The sequence below is a fragment of the Lichenostomus cassidix genome, chromosome 2 (genome assembly GCF_008360975.1).
Source record: "Lichenostomus cassidix isolate B80296 chromosome 2, HeHo_3.0, whole genome shotgun sequence".
NCBI lineage: Eukaryota > Metazoa > Chordata > Aves > Passeriformes > Meliphagidae > Lichenostomus > Lichenostomus cassidix.
In genome coordinates this window covers 138,141,265-138,164,001 of record NC_139482.1, presented here as the reverse complement: position 1 = coordinate 138,164,001, position 22,737 = coordinate 138,141,265, and the positions used below count along the sequence as shown (strand labels likewise).

At 41.7% G+C, this 22,737-nt stretch overlaps 1 protein-coding gene across 1 annotated transcript in view; it reads left to right on the top strand.

Moving 5' to 3' along the window:
• Positions 1 to 22,737, top strand: part of EXT1 (exostosin glycosyltransferase 1) — a 178,626-nt gene that overhangs the window by 29,980 nt on the left and 125,909 nt on the right. The window lies entirely within an intron of this gene.

Here is a 22,737-nt window from a genome sequence, read left to right as displayed (position 1 = left end):
ACTCTTCCCTGGCTGCCAGCAGCCTGTGTCCAGGTGAGCTCTCCTGCAGGAGGGGGGTCACCTGCTGGGGTAATTTCACAATTTAACCCATTTCCAGCCATCCCCCATTGTGTAGCTCCTAGTCACGCTAGCAAAAATGGAAAAAAATTCACATTCTTATTGCTCTGGGTTTTTTTTTTTCTCCTGCCTTGTGGTATTTTTAGATTTGGGAATCCCCTGGAGGGGCTGGGACAGCAGGGGAAAGGGGCAGGCAGTAGCCATGGCTGTGCTCACCTTCAGCGAGCCCAGGCCCACTTCTGCGGTTGGAATGCAGAATGTCCCCTTTCTGGGAATCACTTCCCAGTAAAGGCCCTGAAGCTTCCTATCCTCACCCTGCTGTTAAAAGAACGGCTAAATGAATTCAGTGAGAGTGACTGAAAGAGCCAAGAGCAGTTCCCCAAGCACCATTTTTGGCATCTCTGCCCCTGAGGAGAGCCATGCCATGGCTAATCCCTCGGGTCCTCCTCCCAACCACCTTCCTGGGCTTGGGAGGGGAGCCAAAGCCGGATCCTTGGGATGTGACGCTACTCTGAAATACCAATTGCTACGGTTGCCCAGGTCTGTTTGTCAGCACTATTCAGCGCTGCTTAATCCCCTTTTGTGTCCACTTTGGAAGGACAGCTGGGATTTTGCAAGTTGGTTCATGCTATATTCACAGCCCTGGGGAAAAGGAAGGTGAAACCACACATGGAACGGTGGGGGTTGTGGGGATGTGTGTGCATATGTGCTTCATCTTCGTGAGGTGTTCATGTAATATTAAGAAGAATATATCTGAGTGATGCTAGCAACTTGAGTAAAGCAAATAAATTACTGGCAAAGTCTGAAAAATCTCTGCTGACATGCAGGCTTTAACCCAGGCAGTTGTGCCAGAAGATCCAGAAAAGGCTTAATGGCAGGAGATAATGCTGCTGTGTCAGCACACATTTTCAGCCCTGGCTGTGAATTTCCTGGCTTTTGTGTACTTGAGTTAAACCCTGATGTTAGTAGCCCATCACCCCCTCCAAATAAGTGCCTTCAAACAAAGAGAGAATCAAATCCCAGCAGTTTGCTACTTAGTGGGGGAGACTGGTGGGTAATAACGTGTTCAGAGGCATGAACCTGATGAAAACTGAGAGCAATGTTACAGTCCACGAGTGATCTGTTATACCTACAGTAGTTTGGGTCAGTATGGACATTCCTAGCCAGAAATTCCCAGAAAAATATATTTAGTTCATGGATCAATAGCTAGAGCTAACGAGTCCTTGGGAGTCAGAGGTGCAGCCACCAGTAATCTTTGTGCTGTTGCTGATAGTGCAACATGTGCGTGCTAAAAAAAAAAAAAAGCCTTTCTTAAGCAGTTGTTTGGTTATACTTTCAATGAATTCAGGCTGCAACCAAACACTTCCATGATGACTGTGTAATCTAATTACTATAGCACCTTATCTATGGCTTCTTTATATTTTGCTGTTTAGTCCTTGCACCCTGCAAGTTCCCAGGCAGGGGCATGTGCTGCAATAATCCCTGTTACATCTTTGGTGCTGGAAATGCCACATGACATCCTGGGAGCATGGTAATGGTGGCACCAGGGCATTTGCTGTCTAAGGAAACACAATCATTCTGACAGCACTGAAACAAGAAGACAGATACTGGAAAGAATAACAAAGATACCAAGCAACATTTCAGCGACAGCAGGATTTGATTTTGAGACTCAGATTCTGTGCTGGAATCCATTAGGTTCTGATCCCCAGGTGTCCTACTCCCTCAGTCTCCTCTAACAAGAAACATTCAAGAGAAAGGAAAGGGAAATCTCTCTCTTGAAATTGAAGCTGTAACTGGGGTGTGAGTGAATCTATCTAATCCAGCAAAGCATGGACAGGGTTTATCTTCTGCCTCAGCCAAGTCCTTCTTAGTGTCTGCAGTGAGGAAATGTACAAAAGTGTAATGTTCTTGGTAATCCATGTTATGTGTGTGCCTTGAGGTTGTGCTGGGACAGCCGTGCACTGAGTATGGTGTGTTCACACTATTGGCAGCTTGTCTGAGCTCAGTCATCCTGCTGGCCCCTTGAGCACTGGGACTGGTGAATCCACCCCAGGTGACCAATGTTAAGGTTTAGTATGGTTGGAAGCGCAGCCTTGAGTATCATCAGTTCTGCTGACCAAATAAACCGGAGACATGAAATGTTAGAGGTGTTTTGTGCAAGGTGGGTTGCCTGGATTTGTGTGATAGCTACTAGAGAGAAATGCACACTCCAGGGTGCAATTCTTCCCCTCCTGATGTGGCATTAAAAATAGGTCAGATGACTCAGTCCCTAAAGCTTCACCATGAGCTCTGCAGACGAGATGCCTAGTTCAGATTATAGGTACTTGAGGATATGATTTGTACTTGGCTTAGATGAATATGGGCTTGGATTTGTCCTTAAAACAAGTCTTAGCAGAGTTGGTGCTTTCATGGAAGAACAAATGTTGTTACTTCCATGACCTGTGGAAAAGCTGGATACTCAGTTTGTCTGGAAAATGAACAGCTTTTTTTTTTTTTTTTAATGTTTGTTTGTTTATTTTGGATGTGTTACTGTGGCAAAGTTCAGAGGTACTATTCTGCATTCTGTTGGCACTGGAAATTTCCCCAGGTGTGTTTGCCTTTGTCCTACCCTTGCAGCAAACACACCCATGGCCATGTGCAACCACCCATTTGCCCTCTCCCTCAGAACTGTCATGGTTGTCCCTTGCTACTAAATGGTTTTGTGGCAGTTGGTCTGTAGGAATGAGAGTGGGGTCATCCATCTGTTTTAAGTCATGTGTTCTGTGAGCATGTTTGATTTGGAGAGCTGATTTCTAAAAAAAAACTTGATCACTCTGGTTGCATACTGTTTACCATTATGAGTGATGCTTGCAGTCCACTGTGAGGAATACAGTGCAGGGCCTGTGAAATTACAGCTTACCTAATTAATGCTTCTGCCTTTGTTCTCTGTAGTAGGGTTTGAATGGTGTAGTGAATATCTATACCATGGTGATTGGAGATAGGAGGAAGAGATCTGTCCACAAGCCAATTCTTCTTTTAAATCACCTTTGCCCCCTGTATCCAGATTGCTGAACAAAGCCTTTGGTCCTATTTCCCTCCTCCATCTTCAGTGAAGAATTTTGCCTTACACCATTGAACCCAGCATGGGTTCAGGTAATGCCAGTTGTGCACCAGACCTAGTGAAGATAGTGACTGCCACACTTTAATACTGAAAGTGCTTTGTAAAAGCTCCTTTCCTATGAAAGGCAGCTTCTGTATACACAGCTGACTTTGGAAGCTGGTGTTCTACAAGTGTCCTGTGCACCTCATTCAGATGGGCAATTTCAAGAGGAACTGGTGGGGCTGACCCAGCTGTTCAGAGGCTGCTGCAGGGTTTTGGTCTGTAAAACTTCAGCTGCATTTCAAGGAGTTGAAAAATCCTTTAACAACCAGCACTGTAAAGTGGGAAGATGGAGTATCTTCCTCACCTCTTCTTTTTGTGAAACTGATACAACCCCAAACCTCAGTGAGTTGTGGCTAGCACAGGTCTTTCCCATGAGAATTTTCTCCTGTGTTTTATAAACAAAGTTTGGATGTTTTTAAAAACAGTGTCTCGAGATTTGGACAGTTCAGGCCTGGCCAATCAGGCCTAGGGGGAGGTTTCTGACTGACTAATCTGGGTGACCTCTGAAAAATCCATATAAGTTGGAATCAAAATAATAAAGCTCTCTTTTCATGCCACGCTGAGAATCCGGGTCTTTTTCTCTGCTAGCGGCTCAACAGCGACAGTGAGTCAATCCCCTTCTACTTATTTTTCTCCAGGGGACCTCCAACTTGTGTCATATGGACAGTATAAATACTGCACGTAGCTGCCATGTAAACATGCAGATCATATTTTCGATAAAACCAGAATATACTCAATTAGAAAGTGAAATTTATTCCATGTTACTCTGATATGCTGGTTTATGCTGAAAACACAATTTGACCCATACTTTCTTTGAGTTTTTAAAGAAGTGGAATATCTATTACTTTTCACCTCTATAGTTCTTCAAATATTGCAAATAAGTATAACAGCTAAAATAAGGGGGATGTTTTGTCAGCGATTTGTTGGCATACAAGAGTTATTTTTTACAGAAAAGAAAGCAGAAAAGATGGACGATGCTCTGTCTTTGAAGATTCCACACAGAGTTGTGGTTTTCACTCTTGGCTTCTGAATGGTTTATTGTCCTTCTCAGGGTGGTGGTGGTGGACATAGGCTTTTCTGATTGCTCCAAGCTATGGCTGGTAGCCTATCAGTGAGCCAGCTCTGAGCTCTGCAGAGCAGGGATTGCAGCATCTAAATAATCAAGTAAATAAAAATAATTTTTTAAAAAAAGGCAGGATGGAAAAATAAAATTTTTAAAAGGACATGGGAGGAGGCAGGAATGAAGATGCTCTTTGCTCAGTTTCTTCTTCTCCAAAAGGTTCTTTTGGCTTGTCAATGCTGATGAAAAGGAAGATACAGGAATGTTGTAGTGGTCCATGGTGCTGCACTTCTGTGTTGGGCCACAGGTATTGGAAAGCATCTCACTGACAGACATGGAGAAAATTGTAGCTTCTCATAACTCCATAGGCTGCTTGGAGAAAAGTACCATTTAATGGATATAATATTACAGAGCCTTAAGGGTGAGCCATGGCATGTTGTTCAATAGCTGAATTCTGTCAGACGGATACAAGTCTTCATTTTGGAGAGCAATGCTTTCAGGCCATGCAGAAAAACATCCAATAAAGGTTTTAATCTGTGGGAAGCTGAATTTCCTCTGTGCTGTGTGGGACCTAGGTCCCACTTAAATTCCTTGTATCTGTCAAAATACTTCATAGGTGAATTGAAGTAGCATCTTGGCTTCATGGTGACCCCGTTTTGGTGAGTTTCCTCCCTGGGAACATCACAAGGAGCAGAGGTGTCAAGTGTCTTTGTTTCACTTGATCAGCCACTTGCCCTTCAGTAGCATCTTTTTTGCTATGCCTCTATGCTAAATCAAGGAAAACCAGTCTATTTTCAGCTGGCACCCCACAGGCTGGCCTCATGCACCCCATGCAGAACCTGTGTGCCATAGGAATCATAGAATAGAGGGTGGAAGGAGCCTCAAGGATCATCTGGTCCAGCCTTTCTTGGCAAAAGCATGGTCTAGACAATATTCCCAGCACCCTGTCCAGCCAAATACTAAACAGTGTTGGTTGGAGAATCCACCACTTGTGTGGGGAGATTATTCCACTGACTGGTTGTTCTCATTGTGAAAAATTTTTGTCTTGTGACCAGTTGAAATCTCCCAGAAGTAACTTGCACCCATTGCCCTTCATTTTCCCCTGGGACAGGAGTGGAACCCCCTGGGGCAGGAAGGTCTCCCATAGCTGGGGGGCAGTGAGGTGGCACAGTGTTTGAGTAGTTTGGTGTTGATCTGGGGTTTGCTGAGCAGAGGTGGCTTGGAGCTGGCAGCTCACTGTGTGCACAGACCTTTGCAGGGACAGATGGCTCTCCTGGGCTTTGGTGCCATGCCTGGCATGTGGACATCACAGCCACTCCAGGGACTCCTCTGCTCTTGCCTGCATGTTGGGAAAAAGGCTCAAGTTACTCATCTGCTTGAAAAGGGTCTGCAGGATGCTTTGAAACCAGTCATGAAAGTTGAGCTTTGGGGAAATCAGGATGTGAGAGAAGAGCTGGCTGTGAACATGGGTAGTGGGGTGGGAAGGGGAAGCAGGCCAGCCTGTCTGCATAGCTCCAGTTGGGGTTTCAGTGGGCTGTGAGTGGTGTGATGCTTATGGGAGGATTAGACCAATAAGGGGTTCAGTATCTGTGAAAGAAGAAAACAGTCTGGTGTATTGTGCTCACGTTCCTGAATGAAACTATTTTACAGTGGTTCTGGTAAAAGGTTTTAGGGCCAAAGAGAAAACGGGAATGTTTCAATTCTTTTTATAAGGATAGTCTATTTGCATTAATTCCTTTGTGTTACATTGAAGAGAATGTCCTGGCAAAATGTCATTTGAAAGGATTATTTTAGAGTTTAAATGCGTCTTGCCAATCCCTTCTTTTTTCTCTTCACCTCCAGAAGAACAGTTCGCTAAAATAAATTTTGGCTTCCTAGCTATTTAGGCCCCTAAGAGTAAAAATAATTTTATTTAAAGCTTACAAAATGGAAAACATTTGCTTCTGCAGTTCATTGCAGCTGAAGAAATCTGTTATATTTACTTCCTGCTTTTCAGTTCTGATGTGAAATGCACAGCTTTATAGCCTGAAAAAGGGTAGAAGCTTGGCTTGCATGGCCATTCTTATTATATAGTCTTGTCCACCTCTCACTTCTCTCCCTGTTTACAACCCTTGTGAAGTTGTTTTTAGTGAGATTTGATGTATGTAAATTCTGCAAAACAGTGATGAATTGAAAGTGAGTAATAATTTAGCACTTGATTCTGAGTAGTACTCTTGACATAGTGAAAATAGACCTTTATTGCATTCTAATTTTAATGTATTTTAAAAAGAAAGGAAGATAATTGACTCCTTCTCACTGAATTTTATAAATGGATTTGTAACTCTTAGTGGTTCCAAAAAGAAATATATTTGAATGATGCATGAGAGGTTGTGGTCTGTGACTTTTGGCACAAGATAAGCAATGCTCCAGGATGTACTTTACACAAATGCTGCAGTATGAACAAAACTTTGCCATAGGCCATTCCTAATTTCTCATCCACTTGTGAACATACTGTGTTCTTGCTGTGGTTGCCTCTGAAGAGATGGAACAGTCAAGAATATGACTATTTTCTGCTGTGACTTAGCAGGTAAGCTTGGTGGGAATTGAGTATCACCTGTCCTGCTCTGTAAACCTAAAGCTATAGTTTGGGAGCTGTATATTCACAAGCAATTGGCTTTCAATTTTCTCTGTATACTGATCTTACAAAGTTGATTATTGGTTTTGCTACTGCTCTCCTCTGCTATATGCAGTAATTATGGACTGAGATCTTGCTTGTATAGCACATTTGGTTCTAAAAAATATTTTAAGCTTCTTTCTTTCCTGATGTTCACCTCTGCTACCTTTTGACCTTACAGTGGAGATGCATCAGGGGCCAAAGACAGTTCTGATGAGAGAAGCAATAGCACAAAACCCTTGCAGTGGTGATAGCACAGAGCCCTTGCAGGGTCCTTCAATCAGAGGTGGAGCTTCTGTCCTACAAAAAAAAAGGTCTCCTGGTGGGGAAGCATAAGTATGCTGTTCTGAGACAAACAAAATGTATACTCTCCTCTGTATGTCCATGTTCATAAAAGGTTTTCCTTTTGGGAAACTGCCTGAGATTTTGCATCTGGTTCTGTCATTCAGGTAAGATGTCTCATGCAGCATGACCAGACTTTTACATTGCCAAGATAGACAACTTTATAACTATAAGCCAGTTGACAGAACAGTTGTTTTTGATGATTTCTCTTCTAAAAAGTGTTTTCTTTTGATGCAATACATCATAATTTCCTCCCCAAAATATGGACATACATAAATGCACTCTTTAACAAAGGAGATATGAGAACACTGACTGATGTCCATGAGATAGCATGCAGTTAGTTAATTTCATTTGTGAAATTCAGGAAATATTTCCTCAGCAGGAGAAAAAAGAGTAAAAAGGTAGCTTGGAAAGCCTGAAAACCACACTGACATGCTGCTTGTCCAGCAGCCACCTTGCCTAACCAGAAGGCCAAGATTTCTCGTCTCCTCAGTCAGATCTGTGCCAGAGTGCTGCTGGGATCCATACATCAAGGTTATTTAGTATCACAGTTGTTAAACTCCATTTGTCTTTCATTTTGCATTTATCAGAGAGATCCATGTAGAACCAAATAAACAAAAAAAAAAGAAATCTCTAATTTTAGGGGAGATTATTCTCAAAAAAAAAAAAATCAGAGGAAACTGCAAAGTACATTTTTGTTTCCAAGGGAAACAGTAATGAGAAAGAGTTAGGTCATTGTGGATAAAAAAACTACATAAAAGATATTTTTTAGCAAGGACATGGAAACAGAGCTTATCTTCTTGGACAGCTTTGCCTAATAGATAAGGCCCTGAACTGGAAGTGGGTTCAAATCCCAGCTCTGCTGGAGAATTTTTGTCAATTTAGACCTCTCAGTTTGTGTCCTTGTAATTTCTTTTTGCAAAGAGAAAACAGTACAGTTGGTCCTCTGAAAAGTGTTCAGAGTAGAGATGAGGGCCATGGGTGGTGTCCTGGCATGGTGCAGGTGCAGCTCCCCAGCTGTGCAGGGGCTTGGGGCCCGAGGTTTGAGTGTGGCAGGTTGTCATGCTCATTCGAATGTCCTGACTGAGATACTTTCACCGTCCCTTAGCGGACAGTTTTTACCAATCAACAGCAGTGCTCTCAGAGACCTTATAAAATACCTCCCTTTCTCACCCCCAACTTCAGAGAAACTGAGTTATTGTATTTGTCACTTCAGCACCTTTTAGCCAAGGCTCAGATGCTGGTTCATTAAACCCTGTATTAGGCTTTTGGAGTGTCTAAGCATTATCCCACCTTTGCAGGTGGTGAATGAAGCATGAGAAGGTTGACTGGTGTGCTCAGGATTATACAGCCCTGTGAACAACGCCAAAATCAGTCTCTTTGTATTTCTTCCTTTGTCTGAGGGTGAGGATTAATGGATTTTATGCTACCAACCTATAAGGGCTAGGTCAGTGTCAGAATAAGGGTTATCAAAGAGCTGGAGAACTGGAAGAGATACAGAATTTTACTTTCTGAATTGTGAGTCAAGACCACAGAAAATGAAGTCTTGTGTTGCTTGTGTTACAAAACCTCGACTTGCTAACCCAATGCTGAGCCAAACCTTAAGTGATGAGTAGCAGTGCTTACTTGTTTCTCAGTTTTCAGTATAGTGTTGCAGTCTTTGTTTCCTATTTTTTCTGGTATGCAATGTTTTCTGTAAGCTGCAGAATTGCTATGGTGTTGCTGACAGTGTCATTGAATACAAATCCTTGAAGTTCATGACAATGTTGGGAAATGTAGTAAAGAACATTTTAGAAATGGGCCAGGCACATGATGGTGGGCTGACCTTATTACCACAGCTGTAAACTGTGAGAGGAAAAAAACAATTGAATGAGAGTGTCTTTAAGTTTTTGTAAAGCAAATTTAAATTCCGCATCTAATGAATTTTCACAAGGAGTTGAGCCCAAATGGAACACCTCAAAGTCTTCAGTTAAAGATGCCTTTAAGACTCACATTTCAGTAACCCAGACTGTGGAAAAACAGATTCCATGTAGTTTCTGTAAGGTAAAAATTAACTGCAAAACCCAGTTCTGCTTCCCTGCCTCTCAGCCTTCCAGGCCTACTTTAAATCTCCAAAAGAAGCAGCGAACTATAGGCAGTCTATTGGGAAAAAATCCAGCAAAGCCAAACCACCAAACTATTGCTAGAAAAATAAACTTCCATTCTAGATATCTTTAAGGCAGTTGTTTGGTCCAGCAGTATTTGTAGCTGTCCCGGGTTAATGATAAGACTCTCTCCTCCGAGAGCGAAGGGCCCCGACACCCCCTCCCCCACCCACAACAGAACCTCTTAGATGGAAGTGAAGAAAAAACTATTTATTTAACAAAACCACGCAGAGTGCCCTGCAAGGCACAGGGGAAGGGGAAAAAACAAGGTGAAAGGCAGTTATTCAACCTGATTAAAAAGTCCTTTTCTCAGACGCAGTCCCTCTCCCCCTCGCCCCCACCCGGGGCCGGGTGGAGCTCCCCGGAGAGCTCTGCTGTCCTCTGGCCCTCCTGGGTCTCCGGGTGGCAAAGCAGATCGAAGAGAAGGGGTCCAAACGAGGAAAAAAGAAGAAGAATGGAAAAAACGGGAACAGAGCTCACTCCGACCCCCGTCCAGCACACAGTCTCTGCCGGGCGACGAATCCTCCCCCGGAGCAAGGCTTGGAGAAAATGTTTTCAAAACAACCCGCGTTTCTCTCTGCGGCTGGGTGCAGTTAAAGAGACAGGACCACACATTTTTACACATTTTTTTCTTTCTTGGGCATATAAGCCAACGATAGGGGATAAAGGATTATCATATCATCAATCCAAGACAGTAGCATCAGAAGCACCTGCCACAGGGTTATCCTTGACCCTACTGCCTCACATTCCCTTCATGCATCTCTGCTTAACAAACTCAAAACCTTTAAAGGGTGCCCAGGTTCCTCTGGGAATTTTAGCTGCTGGTAAATCCAAGTCAAGCAGAAGCTTTGTGAGCCTTCTGTTTAAGTATCTTTTAATTTTCAAGTGGTGGTGCTAGATTGTTGATAGTTGCTTTTTGTTCATACACTTTTTTAAAGTATAATCATTATTTAATTAGTTTTTAAGTGAAAGAAGTAGTTGAAATCTGCCTGTTCTGAAGAGAAGAAAGAGACTATTGTGGGTCAGTGGAAACTGACAAAAATGATGTAGTTCCATTTAAGAGCCTGTTAACTCCTTGGTTAACCAGCACGATCCCAACCAAAACGTGACCACAACCTGTATGTTTATATTGGCCACAGCTCTTGATATCACCATAGTATGGGAAAAAATCTTTCATACTGAGCCTTGTCCAAAAGCCAATGGTTAAGTTGTAGGCGACTTCAAAATGCAGTTACTCTCTGCATAAGACAATATACAGTAGAAAATAGCAGCTTAACCATGTGGAGAAATAAAGCCAGAAGAAAGAGTAGCAATTTAGTGCATGATTGATCTTACTGATAGCAGTAGTGTTGTGTTCATAGCTGAGTAAGCCCACCAGCAACAACTTGCTTGTAATGTGTGTGTGATGGAAAAATGCAAAGAAAATAAAATAAGTTTTAAGTAAAATTTACATTTGTATTAGAAAATCAACATGTTAAAGTTAATTGTCTTTCCAAAACTCCTGTTTATGTGTTTATTTTGCCATTTCCTCTGACTCTCTTCTGTGTCAGTCTTGATACGTCTAGTACGTTTTTGTTTTTTTTAATTAATACCTGAAAGGCAAAAATAACGTTGCCAGAGGCAGTTGACTTTGCCCCTGTGTGTTTATTTTCTTATTAATTTCTCTGCAGTGCTTCCTACCTTTTCACCCTTCCATCTCTCTGATAAGACAGCTGATAAAGTTGTGCAGTGTTTTTGCCGATGAGCGTTCCAAAGGAATTGTCCACTGCCTGGGTTATACAGACAAGAAATACTTCAGAGGGGCAAAGCATGGAGTAGCATGAAAGACTGGTCCCCCCTCTGAGGAGCTGGTGGCTCTGCAGCAGGGCCAGCTCTGAAGGGCAGCGTTGGTTTGAGATTGTGCAGTTGTGCAGTGTGGGCTGTGTACTCGAGGCATGGTTTTGTTCTAGTCATACTTTGTGGTTATGACTTGGGTGTTAGTGAGCAAAAGTTTGTTTTCCCTGATGATGTAAAAGGAAACTTGTAAGCTGAAGATATCTACCATGTGGAAATTTGAATATGAAAGTTGACAAAACCAGCTGGCAGTGGGTGAAAAAGATTTCTCTTTTTGCCCTGACCACTATGTGTGTCTGAACAGCCAGGGTGATTGTAAGGATGGTGTTCAGAAAGGCTCTGGCACAAGTGGGGAGTCTTGATGTATGTCTGTTCTTCTGCAGCTGTCTCTTCAGTGTTTCCCTTTCTAATGAAGGTGCTCAGAGTAACTGGCATACTTCAGCATTGTAAAATCAGCAACTTTATATTGGTTTATCCTTTTTCAAGTCCACAGCTTTTTCTTCCCATCCAAAACCATGCAGTGCCTCTTACCTTCCTTTCCGTCCCCTGCAAGGAGTTAGTGTGAAAACCATTCTGATAGTAGCACTGAGTCCTGCATTGAGGCAGGAGTGATCAACTGTCATGACCAGTAATGACCCTTTCCCTCAAGCTCCTTATGCTGCTCTGGCAGTTCTGTGCTCCTTGTCTACTGACCTTCAGAAATGAGACCACTGAGTTAAATTTCAGGCCCTAGCTGTTGGCATATGTGTTCACAACCTTAACATTGTCTGGCACGTTGATGTCTGCAAAACCTGGCTTCCCCTTTGGTTTATTTGGTTTATTGGTTCTTCTCTGCAGCTGAAGACATGCTGCTGGTTATAATTTGCTGCCTTGTTGGGCTTCTCTGCACCACTGAGGGTGGGGTAGCTCTTGCTGCAGCCTTTTAGGATGCTGTTGCTGTCAGCTGTTCATAGATCTGCTAGAAGATCAGCTTTAGTAAAGTTGGTGAAACCCTACTGTGCACCTTTATGATAGCTGGGCTTCTGGATTATTGTCCTAAATATTGGTGAAATCTGCTAATAAAAATAAGTTTGTCCCCAAGTCCAGACAGTAGGGTGGAGAGGCTAAGGCCAGCATGCCATCCCTTCTGCTGGGAGTGCACATGTGTTCAGTTATGCAGTTTGGCTCAAGTCTGGGGCACCTAAAAAGAAAAGGTCCTCCTGCTTGTAGGTCTTCATAAGATCTGGCAGAGGTGAGACTAAGCTCTTCCTAAGCAGTGTGACTGGTAAGAACCTGATGTGCATCTGGGAAAAGTGTTCCAAAGATTATTGGGAGAAATGCTTGAACCTGATCCTTATTCGTAGGTCCAAAATTTAAAATGTTGAAATATTAATAACAATATTTTGGAACACAGGACAGACCCAGTGTTGTCTAGACCCAGATAGCCTTAACTTTGAAGCAGCCTTCTGAATTTTCCCGATTTGGTTATATCCAGATATTGTTTTTCTTCTAAACTTTAGATCTGTTTTGTGCCACGAGTGGGTTGTTGTTGTTTGTTTTTTGGGGTTTTTTGGAATGAAGTGCAGTAGTTATGCCAGGATTTCTAGATTAATAATACTGCTTCAGTGTTTGTATAAGGGCCTGATATATTTCAGTTCCACTTGGGAGGATGCTGATATCTAGCTTTTGAGCATATATTAAACCATCATTGTGGGTCATAAATTGTTGTTGTAGTCTGTTCACGAAGTGCCTTAAGATTTGCATGCTCTGAACTGATAAATAAAATGAGCGATTGTGTTCTGAGTAAATTCAGGCTTTCTGTCTTACTGCTGTTCCTTTGAGAAATGGATGTTGCATGTTGGATTTTGCATGCATGGTGTGTGAAACTAATCTTGTTTCATAAGAACTCACTCTGCAGCCATTTATTGTGAGGTGTTACCTTGTGGCCTGGGAACAGCAGGTTGTTTCAGCTTAGTTAGCCCAGTGCCAGCAGTTCTTCAAGACTGCACTCTCAGGTCAAAAGTCCATGGTTTGCACAATGGGCTTTAGACTGTTTTCAGTGCCTTTTGTGTTATTTCCTCTCCTTTTTACTCATTCACAACTGCCACATCATTTTTGTGCTGGGAAGAAGAAAGTGAGTTATTTCCTTTGGGAGGTATCTTCCTGCTTGCAAAGAAGTGGCTTTCAGTATTTGTTTCCTGCTGCTATATTTCCATCACTAGATCAGCTTCTGTTTTGCTTATACAGTCTCTGCCTTCAAATGTGCCAAAAAGGGCAGTGAGCTGTACCAGACTATTATAGGACATGCTCATCTAGGCCTGTTCTGGTATATAAAGTAAGCTTAAGGCTGCAGCATCTGGCTGATGGCCTGGGTGAGTGGTTTGTGTGCCACTGGCATGTCACAACAGTAAGGTGCTCTGGTGTGCTACTTCCATCAGTAATTTCTTCCAGTTCTTTCTGTTTACAAGATGTGCTGAGTGAGATCTGTGTATAAAAGTGTATGACATCTCTGAGATGTATAAAGTACATGCTGTTAAGGAGGAGTTTGTAGTGCTCTGAATTAGTCTTCTGAAACCTTAAGATCTCATCTAGGATGGGAGACCAACCTCCTGTTTTACACAGTGAAAAGAGAGAGCAGCTCCAAGGGCTTGTGTTGCCCTTCTCAGGTTGGTATCCACACAGTTTATATCCATGCCACTGCAGCCATGGACAGATGGAATAAACTGGATTTTGAGAAAACCCAACTATTTTTCTTGACTCAGTCTGTATAGCTGACTTACAGTGCCTGGCTTTCTGGTGTCTGAAGTTAGGTGTCAGGAGATCCATCATCCTAAATGTCTCACACCACCTGTGGATCCTGAATGAAGGTCGAGAACTTTACTTAACAACTTTGTCTTTCATCAGATTATTTTCATGTATAAGCTGAGGATATTGTGCTTGTAATTGTGTCTTATTTTGAGGCAATTTTAAGTTTGCCTAGGCTGGTTATGTCTGCATGTGTTTACCCTGTTCAGTGGAGCTTTTCTTAGAGAAGCACATCTAGAATGTGTTGAGCTTCTCAGAAAATGAACAGAAGGAGATTTCTGAAACGTCTGTTGTGAAGGGAAAGGAGTATTTTCTGTGAAGAATGTAGCTAGAATTAACAGATATAAAGCAAATTACCATCTGAAATGTTGAGCTTTTGGGAGGTTTCAAAAGACCAGAGGAGATCATGGAAAACACATCATTCTACTAATGTAGGACACAGCTTAGTCCATGAAAGTTACTAGGTTTTGGAAACTTTTTGTAATCATGTCAAACTCCTTACTAAACCATCTGGACTATTTTCTTTTCTTGGCTCACTTAGTATGTGTAGCCTCTTTTACTTGGCGTGAATAGCATGGGGGCTGAAACAAGAGACTCCAGAGAAGGCTAAGGACGACCTTTTCCAAAGATCAGTTTTATTAAGAGATCATGTGAGAGAGTTTTGCCCTCCTTCGGGATATTGCAGAATCTCAAGGAGCTGATGTGGCAAGTAGTGAAGGAGCAAGGAATAGTCATGCTAAATTGGGTGCAGGTGCATGGAGATAGCTGAACTTTGCCCAGAGTCATTCAGTGAGTCAATGTGTATGTGCCTGCCTCCTAGCAGCATGGAATAACTTTAGAAACTCAATTATCTAATCAAGATAACAAGGCATTTGAGGAAGGATCTTTCCCATCTGGATCATTTTATTGGATCCACTAAATTGTATGACTTTGTTAGCTGTAATCTGCCTCGATTGAAAGGTACAGCTTGTGGAAGAAGATGGAAGAGGTGGCCCAGAACGAGCTGGGCCAAATTGCAAAATTCAAATCTGGATCTCTTGCTCCTCTGAAATTAGAGGTGTTTGGGCACATGTCTAATCAAGGTGTTTGGCTTATTTGAAAGTGTGTCTTTCTTTTCCCTCCAGTGTTGTTCACTTGTTGGAGGTTCATCTTGCTTTGAAATGGCTGGTCTCTCTCCTGCAGTTGTCAAATGTCAGGGTAAGAATGTTATAGGGGAGTATCTGTGTTCTGAGCTTCTGTGGATTAAAGACATGTACATAATGAGTGTGTGTGAATATTACATGTCATGTGGCACAGGAGTGGGAAGAGGTACAACTCGGGGATGAGAGAGGCAGCAGGTATCAATATGCTCCTCTGACAGGCATTCAATGTGCCTGCCAGAGTAGACCTTTCTCCCTGAGATAAAGGGCAGCTGTCTGCTGCTGACTAGAGAGGTGTTTTTGAGCAAATAAATCTTTGTTGTCTTTCCATCTGCTAATGTGGATGTGCTAAATTGGTGGAAAGAAGTAGGAGGGAGGTGCAGGAGACTACCTGCCAGTGACAGTGTTTTGCCCAGTTCTTTTTCTCTCCAAAAAGCTGCCATCAGAACTGGTTTTCTTACCGATTATAAAAAGCTGCTAAAGTACCCAGAAAGGGAAGAGTTGTATTCTTAGACATTGAGTCAAAATATGATCTATGTAGAACATTTTTCTTGTAATAAACCTAGTGTGCTCCTAGGCACCAATGGAAAGGCAGACACATTGCCAAGGAAGCTTTTCCCTTGTTTGTCCTGTGGTTTGTGGTCTGCTAATGAGGTCAGTTGGTTTACTTGAACTATTCAGAGATTTGTTGAAGTGCATGCTTACAAAAGAAGGCATGGCCATATCCCTGCAACAAGATGGCAGTTCTGAGCAAAAGTATGGTTCTTTCTTGATCCCTGGTTTTATTTTTACCAGGTGACATGATGCCTGACAGTTAGTTCTCTGTAGAAACGTCCTGTGTTACTTTTAGTAAGTGCGAGAAGTCTGGTGTAGAAAAGTGGAAATTAGATATTCACAAGTTTGCAACTGTTTGTGATTGGAATGTGGATTGTTGCTTTCAGTCAGAGACTGGATATTTAATTTATAAGGATGATTCCAATTAAAATGCTTATTGTTTTGCTTTTCCTTTTATATTGGAAAGTGCAGAGCCTGTTCTGTAAAAGTTCCCCATGGCTGCTTTAGCACAAATATACAGTTTTTCTTTCTTCATAACTCTTCACCACTAATTATAAGTAGCTCGATCACCAGTGTCTGACTCCACCTGCCATTAAGAATTCATCTGCATTATTCTGGAACTTATTCTTTTTCCCCAAGGTCTAAACTGGCCATAGCTTTATCAGATCAGATAGAAAAAGAAGACTTAGACTCATTACGTAGGTCTAAGTTGAAGACCAGGGGCTATGATCTGGCTACATTCTCTCATTAGTTTTTTACCCCACAAATATTGATGCATTCTTGCCAACAGGCAAATTTAATTCCTTGGCAGTCCACAAATTTCCTTCCTTCCACTGCTGGCTGTTCAAAAAGTAACCTGCTATTAATGTTCATGCTGTTAAAGATGTTCATGTTATACAGTCGTTTGCTGTGTTCCTTATTTTTCAGGATCTCTAAGGACCAGTATTGTCTGATTTGGGATCCATTACTTAAAATAGCTAATCCTTCCAGAGCTGCAAAAGAGGAAAGGTGCTGTGCCCAGTGGTTGGGGTTTATAGGGTTGGTACTTTGCTGTCAGTGGAAATGTTTGAAAGTTCCTTTTGTGCATATCTTACCATTTAAATGCATCTATTATTCTTAAAAACACATAAAGATTTTTTTCTTATGCTAATTAAAAGCATATTACGTGGTTTTAGACCAAGACACCTGATGCAAGGTTTTTAAAATTGAGTATTTTGGAAATTATTTTCAGCTGTTTTCAGGAAAGAAAATGGGTAAAAAGGAACTACTATTTTTTGAGTTTTTTTCCATATCATGACTTTGACTATAGATACTTGAGAGATTTTTTAAAGGAAAAAAATCTAGTTTTGTCTTGTTGCAAAGAATTAGTCTATTGTAATCACTAGACAGACATTTGTAGAGCGAAAGTGTTAAACCATGATGTAATTGGTTTTGAGATGCTGGGAAGGAATTTGTCTTGTTCTACATCTTCTAGAAAGCAAAGATAGTAGTAAAGGGTGTTTGATGCCTCATAAACTTGTTGTCATGGTCATTAATTTAACCTTACTTCTTTATTTTCTCTCAGTACCTTGAAGATGAATTTTAATGAACCACTTCGATACTTTAAAAAAACCCACCAAATTTTGTAGTACTGGCAGTAGATTGCAGGTAGACTGTTAAATAGAAATGCATAATTTTTTTTTAATTTTTGGATTATTTGGTTTTCTGATTCCAGTGGTGCCAGATCCTGGAGTTTAAAATTCTTGTCACCCCTTAGCCTTCGGTGAATTTGAATTTATACTCAAACTGTGCTGTATATATTGTTTCAAATTAACTTCTAGTACACACATTTTTCTAGGCCATCCATTTGAGTTTCTTCACGCTTTCTGAGGGTTCAGCCCTGAGTGAAGTGACCGTGACAAAATCCATCCTCTGGGATTGGGGGTGGGAAGGAGTTGGACTCCTTGTGGAATGAAAGGGAATTTGGTGAGAGGTTCTGATTTCTCTCCAAAGAGTTCGTTACATTTCCTAGCAAAGGCCAAATACTTGTTACTAAAAACTGTTAATTGGATAGAATATGCTTGCAAACAATCATGGGGATAGTAACAAAGAGCTGTCGGAGAGGAGGACAATGCGTTGTTCTGAGCTTGAGGATAAATGACAGTCCCGTGCTCATTATGAACTGATGGGGTGTTTCTCCACGGTTAAGGTTGCAACTAATTTCCCATTGTATTTTGTTTCATCAGGTTGTTTGTTTTGTTGTATGAGAGAACTTGGATTTGAAGATGTCTTTTGTCAGTTAACTTTATTTTTAACAAAGCTTTTTTTGTGTGTTTCCAGTGCTAATTGAAGTCCATCAGTGGCTATATGATTTAATGGCCTTAATAGGAATTTGTGAGCACAAACAAAACAGAACGCTATAAATCACAGCATGTGCAGAGAAATGTAATTCCATTCTATGGAGAGGTAAAGAGCAAAATTACTGAGCTGTATTATATTGCGTGCCCTGCAGGTCATTGAAGAACTGGGATTTCAGAGTTACTCGCTTTTCTAGAATAATGTCACATAAACAGAGTTAAGTACAAGTATCAGTGACTTCTTTGTTTCTTTTGTGTAGCCATAAGCAGTGCTGCTGTTGTTGGAGAGTTTTAGCAGCTTACTGTGCTTCCACATACTCGTAGGTACACTGACAGTAATTTGGCTGAGCACATTTGGTGGAATATATTGTTGTAAAATAATTGAAGATAAGTTGTTTTTCAACTATCTACCTGCCTGTGGTTCTGGTAACCAAGGTAATTGGCCCATGATATTATATGAAGATGCCTTACTTCTATTGGGATAACCTCTTTTTATTTCATTTTTAAGTAGTTAGCAACAGTACAGAAATTTTTATGTGAAGATGAGGAGAACTGCTATGCAAGTGCTGGGGCATGTGGAATATTGTTCCAGCATCTGTTGTTCAACATGCTGTATTTTAGTGTATGGACTATAAAATCAATCATTTTCTCCTTGTGCTAGCAAGACCAATTTTAAATTCAAAAAAGAAATACAGCAAACATTTACAGACATATGCCAGTAAAGACTGCAGTTGAATAGGTGTGATTTCCCATCTTTTCTCTCTTGACCTTGTTAGCTAGAAAACCTCGGGTATCATCTCAGACTAATTGAGTGTATGCATTTTACTGGGCTGAGGGATACCTTTTGATGTACATAGAGATTTAATTATCAATATATCTCTTGACAGCATTTCAGGAATGGTAGAGAACAGAACAAGTGTGCTATTTTTAAGCTATCATTGACATCTTCAAGCTCCATAGCATGTTGACAATGCATAATACTATGTAAAATTCCATGGTGGGATATTGAGAGCTACTGTCAAGACTCAGAATTTAAACAAAAAAAATTGCAGAAGGAGGGAAATAAGCTATGGATGGCAGGTTATTTCTTCTTGAAATAATGTGTCAAGAAATATGTATTTTATTGCTGCTCTTTGCATCCTTTCGCTACCTTATATGCAGAGCTACTTACTGTATCTTCTGTGTTACCCCTTACCAAAGGGACACCAATGGTACAAAGATCAGTTGCTGAAGCTGATAAGCTCCTAAGCCATGTTAGTCCATGTGCTGTTTCCTGCTCTGCACTAGAGATTTATGGAAAAGGAAGTCAGTTAGTTGCTCTAATAGGAAGCATGCAGAGAGTCCCAGTGTGGGGTGGATGCAACCAAAGCTCTAAAGAGCAGAGCAGTTCTGGCTGCTGACTGGGATCAGCTCTGAAGAGCAGGAGGTTCACAGGAGGTGAGCAGGGATTCCTTTAAGGAAAAAACAAATAGCACTTCTAGTAGACTGCAAGTTCTTAACTTGGGTTTGTATTTGTAGTAGGAAATGAAATTTTGTATGAATGACAGTACAAATTTGTATTCCGAATAGATGGGGGGGGGGAGAAACAAGCTTAAAAAACAACTACAGAATAAACGAGGCCATTTCTAGTTACACATGCAAAACCAGAACATAAGATTTGAAAACAGAACAATTACAGTTGCACTCACTTAAGTGCTCTTACCTTTTGATATGGTATAATGCCACATGTAGGTCCTTGAAACAATGTGCAACAAACCTTCGCCTCGTTTCTTTTGTTCCAGTAATGTTGTAAACCATTTAGGATTAACATTTGTAATCTGGTGCTACTTCCTGGATTGAAGTGTCACTGTGTAAAGTGTTGGTGTGTGTTTGCTATCATTCCTCATTACTCACGTGCAAGCAAAGTCCTGCGTCGTTGGCATGTGGCTGTGCCTTGCTCACGCTGCCTTGCTTTGGACAGGAAGGTTCTCTGCCTCAGTTGCAAATATTTAAGTTTTAGACCACAAAAGCATAACCTTTTTTTTTTTTTTCCACTGAAGTGCTTTGATATGGAAATGATCAAAATATGGTGTGATTCCAAAAGAGGTATACAAACTTTCTTGTTCTTGGCATAAAAATATTACTCTCTGGAAACACCTTCTGTGTCAAGTGATGGATATGTTCCTGTGATTTATGTAAGTGATTGTCAGGAGGTTTTGTGGCTCATCCAATTTTAGCAGTCAAGTACTCTTTCCCTGTCACTTATGACATACTTGATGAATTTTCATGATTAGCTAACGTGCTTTGTAATTGTCAAAACTTTGCAATGGTATTCCTTTGAAATACTGAGGAGGGGGAAGTCAACTCTACCTCCTACTTCTTCTGCACAGCCACACATTTTCTTTCAGTTCTCTTTTATTTACCCTGTCCAGTAGCCTTTTGGAAACCTCTCAGTTAGCGTTGGTTAACTCTTTCTCAGATTCATGTTTTGTCAATTCTTTAGCAAATAACTCTGTTACTATTGACTTGGGCTCAGGAATACCATAGTACAGGAACACATTACTTGTATTTAACAGGGTGATTTTGGTAGTAAGACACAGAGCTGCTGAGAATGTGACAGTGATATTTTCCATCTCATATTTTATCACTTGTGTTTTCTAGAGAGATACTGATAAAAGTGGGTTGTTTTTCCCTACATATAACCTTTTCAGATGCCCTTGGTCTCTGTTTCGAGTCGATGTGCACCTCGTTCCCTTGCTGTCCCCATCATTAATTCAGACATTCCAGTGACCTGTCAAGTACATCCTTCCTGTCACCAGAGAGATGGAGTTGTTTATGGTGTCTTTTATAAATGTTTCAATCTGTGATTCCATGATTTCTGGCTTGGTGACAGGTGAGGCCCCTAATGGCCAACCTCTGTGCCACCAGGGAAGGACCCCACCATTACAGGCAGCAAGGCCAGCACCTCCCTGCTGCTCTCTCTGCTCATGTCACTTATCTGTCTGCCGTGGCCAGCGATAATTACAGTGCAGCAAACTGGGAAGCAGGGGAAAATGCAAAGGAGCCCTGTGATCCTGCTTTAGGTCTCCTGCACTCTGGGGAAAGGCAGAGAGGGCACCACAGGGTTTGGCCAGCTGGCTCTGGGGTCATTTCTGGCCGATGGGCAAATGGCCATGCCAGTGCTTGATGGGCATCTGTGGTTTCACCCCTCTGGGCAGAGCTGGGCCCCTGCTCATGCAGGTGGTGTGAAGTGTGCTCCTGGCCCTGCTCTGAGGTCTATGTCCCTATTCTTTAGGCTAAGCCCCTTTACTCTTGTAGAGTGCAGGATTATTCCCTGAAAGGCAGAGAGATCAGGTGTACCTGCTGTGTCCCTGGGGAAGGCCAGGGTCCCCCTGACGTCCCCTCCCAACACTGCATGTGTGGAGTCTGTCATGTCCTTCTGCCAGGCTCGGTTGGCTGTTGTGCGTGTACCTTGTATGGGGTTGTCACCCAGAGCTCCTGAAGGCAGGTGTTCAGAGATCCCTGTCCGATGTACAATGTCTTTGAGGGGACAATACGTACACCACACCCTGCAAGGCTCTGAGAGTGTATTTTATCAGTTGTTTTCCCTCCTACCTTCCATTTCAAACCTTTCTGCGAACTTGAATCCTCCCATTAATTTGCCTGCAGGAAACACAAGCCTGCTATTCTTGAATCTCATTATTGACTTCTTGTACCAGGAGTTTATCTTGGGAAGGCACAGGCTCAGGTTGCTGGGAAGAAAATGCCACCCTGAACCTGCAACACAGCATCCATCAGGAATGCTGTGGAAGTGAAGCCAAGCAGTCAATGCTGTCATCATCATATGTTTGACCTGGGCCCTACTTTCTGCCAGGGACACCAAGAAGTTACCTATGGTAGCAACTGGTGCAATGTTGCTTGTTGCTAAAATAGTGTGATGGGGGCTTCTTTGTTTTTTTTCCTTGTTAAAGTTTTGAAATTGAATCCTTTGTCCTTGAGAAGTCCCCACAAGAATAAAATCTCTCTGAGAGGAGAAACTGGTGGATGTGCTTTCTGAATTGCTTACATAAATAACTAGAAAACTCATTTTCTTGTCTCTTCAAAGTATTGCAGCCCAGTATATCTGATGGGGTGCAGTGTTCCAGGCTTGCCCCCTGGGTCATGCAGAGGCTGGTGTGTAATTACGCCACTCTGTTTGCAGGAAAGTTGCAATGGTGAGACCTATTAAAATCTTTTGTGAATGTAAGAAAATATTCTGCTAGGCTCTCCATTACTTCTCTCTCTTCACCATGTTTAGCCTGCTTCTCTATCTTCTTCACCAAAACCCACTTGTTTTTGTCTCTGAAATCTAGATTTATCATTCCTCATGTATCTCGTGGAGAAGTTGCTTGCTTTGTAAAAAAGGGGCATTAAAATGCTTTTAAAACTTTAAAAATAAATAGCCAGAATGAAATTTGAAAATAAGTGTTCATAGTGGAGGTTCTCCAGCAGTTACTAAGTGATTACTGTTCAAAGGCTTTGACATTTTTACTGTTGGTTTAGGTGGGGATGAGTCTATGCCACAGTTGGCTCCTTCTGACAATCCTACCAATATGACATTGTAGGAAGACTCAATGTAAAACCGAAGAGGGGTGGGGAGTATTTTAAAGCAAGTAGCAGTGAACAATAACTGAAAGCTCTCTAGAATCCCATAAACTGAACTTTGGTTTTGGT